Source organism: Numenius arquata, chromosome 8 (assembly GCF_964106895.1).
Source record: "Numenius arquata chromosome 8, bNumArq3.hap1.1, whole genome shotgun sequence".
Lineage (NCBI taxonomy): Eukaryota > Metazoa > Chordata > Aves > Charadriiformes > Scolopacidae > Numenius > Numenius arquata.
The window spans coordinates 25317426-25322956 of record NC_133583.1 but is presented as its reverse complement, the minus strand read 5'-3'; positions in this window follow the sequence as shown (position 1 = coordinate 25322956).

Sequence of the window (5531 nt, the reverse complement as noted above, 5' to 3'; positions counted from 1 at the left end):
GGGGCGGCGGGAGGTGGGGTGGCGGTGGGGGGGGGGGGGGGGGAAGGAGGAGGAGGAGGAGGATGGGGGGGGACGACGACGAAGGAAGCGAGCGGGGAAGAGTTGGGGCAGGCTCGTCTTTGGCAGCGCCCACCCCGGCCCTCTCCATGGAAACGCGGGAGAGCCATGTGATTTGGGGGCAGGAAATGGCGGCCGGGAGGAGCCACCGCCGCTGCCGCCACCGCCATCACCGGCACCGCCACCGCCACGGCCGTGGCGGTGGCGGTGCCGGTGATGGCGGTGGCGGGGGGTGGGTTGAAGGGACCTGAAAGACCACCCAGTCCCACCCCCTGTCCCTGGGCAGGGACACCTCCCACCAGACCAGGTTGCTCCAAGCCCCCTCCAACCTGGCCTTGAAGCCCTCCAGGGATGGGGCAGCCACAGCTTCTCTGGGCAACCTGGGCCAGGCTCTCACCACCCTCACAACAAAGAACTTCTTCCCCACATCTCATCTCCATCTCCCCTCTTTCAGTGTCAAACCCTTCCCCCTCCTCCTATGGCTCCCCTCCCTGATCCAGAGTCCCTCCCCAGCTTTCCTGGAGCCCCTTGAAGGACTGGAAGGGGCTCTAAGGTCTCCCCAGAGCCTTCTCTTCTCCAGGCTGAACCCCCCCAACTTTCTCAGCCTGTCCTCACAGCAGAGGGGCTCCAGCCCCTGATCACCTCTGTGTCCCCAGACCTGGTGACAGTGCAGGCTGCCACTCCAACGCATGGCACGGAGCCTCATGGCTGCCCTGGATCCCTACCCTTCCAAGTCCATGTCCTACACCTTGACACCTCCGAGCATCCTCACAGCTCTGGGTGGAGGCCGTGCTTCCCCAGAGCCCTTACAGTCCATCTCCTGGCATCTCCGAGCACCCCCAGAGCCCTTCCAGTCCATGTCCTGGCACCTCTGAGCATCTCCAGAGCTCTGAGTGGAGGCCATGCTTCCCCAGAGCCCTTACAGTCCATGTCCTGGCATCTCCGAGCACCCCCAGAGCCCTTCCAGTCCATGTCCTGGCACCTCTGAGCATCTCCAGAGCTCTGAGTGGAGGCCATGCTTCCCCAGAGCCCTTACAGTCCATGTCCTGGCATCTCCGAGCACCCCCAGAGCCCTTCCAGTCCATGTCCTGGCACCTCTGAGCATCTCCAGAGCTCTGAGTGGAGGCCATGCTTCCCCAGAGCCCTTACAGTCCATGTCCTGGCACCTCCATGCTTCCCCAGAGCCCTTCCAGTCCATGTCCTGGCACCTCCACGCTTCCCCAGAGCCCTTACAGTCCATGTCCTGGCACCTCCACGCATCCCCAGAGCCCTTCCAGTCCATGTCCTGGCACCTTTGAGCATCTCCATAGCTCTGAGTAGAGGCCATGCTTCCCCACAGCCCTTCCAGTCCATGTCCTGGCACCTCTGAGCATCTCCAGAGCTCTGAGTGGAGGCCATGCTTCCCCAGACCCCTTCCAGTCCATGTCCTGGCACCTCTGAACATCCCTGGAGCTCCAGGTGGAGGGGAGGGAGGAAGCCACGCTTCCCCAGCCCCATGCCTGCTGGGGGTGGGGGGGTGAATGCTGCTCCTCTCCTTTCTCCCAAGCTCATCTTTCTCCTAACCTGTCCTAGATCATATGGAATTGACCCAGTTTTAAACGGGACTGGTGCCTTCACGGCCCCAGCGAGACATCCTCCACGTAAGGACGAGAAAGCGCAGGGCTCCAGCCAGCCCAGCGATGCAAAAGCACTAATTAGACCATCGCCAGTCTCAGGGCTCAGTGGAGTAGGGCAATATCAGTGACGAGGAAATCATTGCACCACTGTGGCTCTCTTGGGGCCGCACCAAGGAGCGGAGCACCATTGCCAAGGACACTCGGTGAGAACCGGGGCGTCCCAGCTCCCATTCCGGCCCTCCAGGCTGGCCTGGTTACGTGGAAGGAGAAGGGATGCAAAGATGGGAGAGAGGACAGCAGGTCCCACAGCCACCAGGGAAATGCCAAACCAAAAGGCCAACACAGACAAGCAGAGAGGGTGTGTGGACCCGTCAAGCTAGCTGGCTGATCAACCAATTAACCCAGGTCCCAGTGTCACATGGTTCCTGTCCCACCAGGATGGTCCACCATGTGCCCGGCATGATCAGCACCACCATGCCATGCTGTCATTGCGAGGATCAAGCAAGGGCCTGGATCCTACCCACAGCCTGTGGATGGTGTCACCACCTTGGTCACCCTCAAAAGTTCTCCAAGGGCAGCCAGATCTTGCCGTGTGGTCAAGGGGTTGAGGTCAGCTGGGGGAAGGCAGGAAACCTCCTCTGCTACCACCACTGAGCATGTTGTGGATGATCAAAGTGCAAGTAGAGGTGTTCTGCTGAACTCCCGGGACTTGCCCCATGCAGACACCCTGCCAACATCCCTGCCAAGGCTCCCCCTGAAAAAATAGGGGTGGGGGAGAAGCTGACCCCATGCAGTACCCAAAGGAAGCTCTTGGTGCACAGAGTCATGGAATCAGGGAATTGTCAGAGTCGGAAGGGACCTCTAGAGATCATCTAGTCCAACTCCCCTGCTAAAGCAGGGTTGCCCAGAGCACATCACTCAGGACTGCATCCAGGCGGATCTTGAAGATCTCCAGAGAAGGGGACTCCACGAGTCAGTTGGGTCACCCTCACCAAGCCCTTCCAGCAATACCAGCTTTTTGGCCCACCAACACACCAGGCTCTCTGCCAACCTGCCAGACCTGCCACCACACCAGCAAGGTGGCCATGGGGACTCAGTCTGCACCCACAATCGGCACGGCACGGCAAAGTGGGCATGTGGGAACCCCCACCCACCCACCCCAGCTCTGTGTGGGTGCACCTGATCCTCCCCGTGGTCCCAGCCTGGCTGCCCTGGGCTGCCCAGTTCCCACCACAGCTTGCCTGGGCTCACCCACCTCATCTGAAGACCACCAAGGTGGTTCCTACCCACTCCGTCACAGCAGGGTGGGTCTTCAGATACTGAGCATTAGGGAAGGGAAGGGAAGGGAAGGGAAGGGAAGGGAAGGGAAGGGAAGGGAAGGGAAGGGAAGGGAAGGGAAGGGAAGGGAAGGGAAGGGAAGGGAAGGGAAGGGAAGGGAAGGGAAGGGAAGGGAAGGGAAGGGAAGGGAAGGGAAGGGAAGGGAAGGGAAGGGAAGGGAAGGGAAGGGAAGGGAAGGGAAGGGAAGGGAAGGGAAGGGAAGGGAAGGGAATATTTTCAGTTGGAAGGGTCCTACAACCTGGTCATCTGGTCCAACTGCCTGACCACTTCAGGGTTGACAAGTTAAAGAATGTTATTAAGGGCATTGTCCAAACGCCTCCTAAACACTGCCAGGCTTGGGGCAGCGACCATCTCTCCAGGAAGCCTGTTCCAGGGTTTGACCACCCTCTCCATAAAGATTTGGGATGCCTGGAGGTGGACTGACCCACACCACCACGTTTCGCTTACCTGGGCATCCCCCATTGCAAAGTAAAACACCATTGGCAGCTGGTGGCGGGCTGGAGAGCACCCGCATCACCCCGCAGCTCTTGGGACAGGGGACCACGGGGAGGTCGGGGCCAAGAGGGCTGCCTGCAGCTCCCCTGCCCTCGGCCACACGCCTGCCTGCCCTGCCAGACTGGGTATGTTGAGCCAAACACTCCCGCTGCCAAGGCTGGGGCTGGCACGCCGCGATGGCTATTCTGGGCCACGGGCAGCTTGCTTAGCGCGGGCCAGCTTTGCAAACAAAAGCAAGAAGGGCAGGCTCAGCACCCCAGTCCTCCCAGCACCCCCCTTGCCTGCTCCCCAAGACCCCCCCTCCTGGTTTTTAGGGAGGGATGATGCCCACCGTCAGGCGGGGTTAAGCTTCCCAGCGTGGATAGGGATAGTCCTAGAGCCAGGCCACCGGAGGAGGCTTCCTGGCAGTCCCTGCCTGCGCTGGGAAGCTGGGTGCTGGTGCAGGCAGGAGTCCCTGAGCATAAAAGCACCCTGTCCGAGCACCACTTGGCATCACCCAGCACGGGATCACAGCTTGCTTGGTGACCCAGGACCACCCTAGGCACATTCCATCCACCCCGCCAGCTCCAGCTGTGCCAGCTGCCTGCATCTGCTCACCACCACACAGAGGAAGGTCTGAGCCTTCATCAGACCCCTCTGCCCAAATTGCTTTTCTGGCTGCATGCTGGGCCTGGAGCCACGTGTCCCTCTCCCCTCTCTCCAGAAGGCAGGAGGCCAGCTCTTGGCTCCAGGCCTGCCTCTCCCCTCCACGGCTGCCCTGGAGCTGCTGCGTGCTCAGCATTCCTGCTCAGCATTGGAGCAAGACAGTAAGCTCAGGCCAGACCTTCAGGACTCCAAAAACCTTGTGCCGACACAGCCATGGTGTGCCGAGCACACTCAGAGCCCGGCCATCGCCTCCGAGAGCAGCCGCGGTGCCATCCCTGCCGCAGGCTTGGAGCTGAGCATCCTGCCATCCCGGCGCCGGGCTCCTCATCCCTCTAGGTGCGCATTTTTGGGGAACACAAAACCAAGAAAAAGCTAAAGGAGCCAGGGGTGGTGCCGGTACAGTGTGAGCAATGGGAATCACTGCTCCAGCTGACTCACCAGGCCATGCTCGGGAACTGGCCGGCAGCGGGGAAAGGCTGTGCCAGCAGGTCCTCCGAGCCCTGCTGGAAACCCTTCCCCAGCATGCTGGGGGCCAGCACGCAGCCTGGGACACAGCCCTGACCCATCCCATCCCTCCCCGTGGGGCAAAACTTGCCTCTCCCGGCACTTTGCCAGCCTGTGGGGCTGGGAGAAGGGAGGCAAGGACATTCCCACAGTGGCCACAGACCTGCTCGGCGTTGGCCAGCGCTGGGTGCCGGTCAGCTCGCCCAGACTCTCTGGCTGCCAAGCAGCACCTCAGCCTGGGCGTTGCAGCAAAGCCAGAACATCCAGATTGCGACTGCATCAGCTTCAGCTGATGGGCCAAGGAGGGGAAGGAGCTGCAGATGGGCACCATGGGCTAGTTCAGGCTCTCCAGCCACCAGCCAGCTGTCCTCTCTCCTATCTCCACCCTGGGAAGGTGGCAGGCAACATCTCCAACCCCAACCCTGGCTCAGCCTGAGGGGCTGAACATGCCCTGGGACCACATCACCTCCTGCAATCAGCCATCCATCCCCGACTCGGCACGGTAGGAACGATCTCACGCACACCCCGGAGGAATCACTCCAAAAATATTCATGATTCACACCATTCCTGCAGCCCCTCGGGAACCATCTGACACCGGGCAGGAAAGCTGAGGTCATGGGCAAGCCCAGGGACCAGCCCAGCTCGGACCATACGGCCAGCAGCCAGGAGGCTGGCACGGCCGGACCACGGTGCGGCATCAGCATCCTGGGGATGTGGCATCGTGCCCACGGGCTGCGGCAGGAATACTTTACCCTGGAGCTGGCCTGGACCAGGAATGCTGGTGCCGTAGGGGACGCAAGAGGAAAACGCAATTCGGAGCACGAGGTGCTTTGGCGGGGGCTGAATTTGCAAATTTGGCAGGGCTGTTTGCAAATA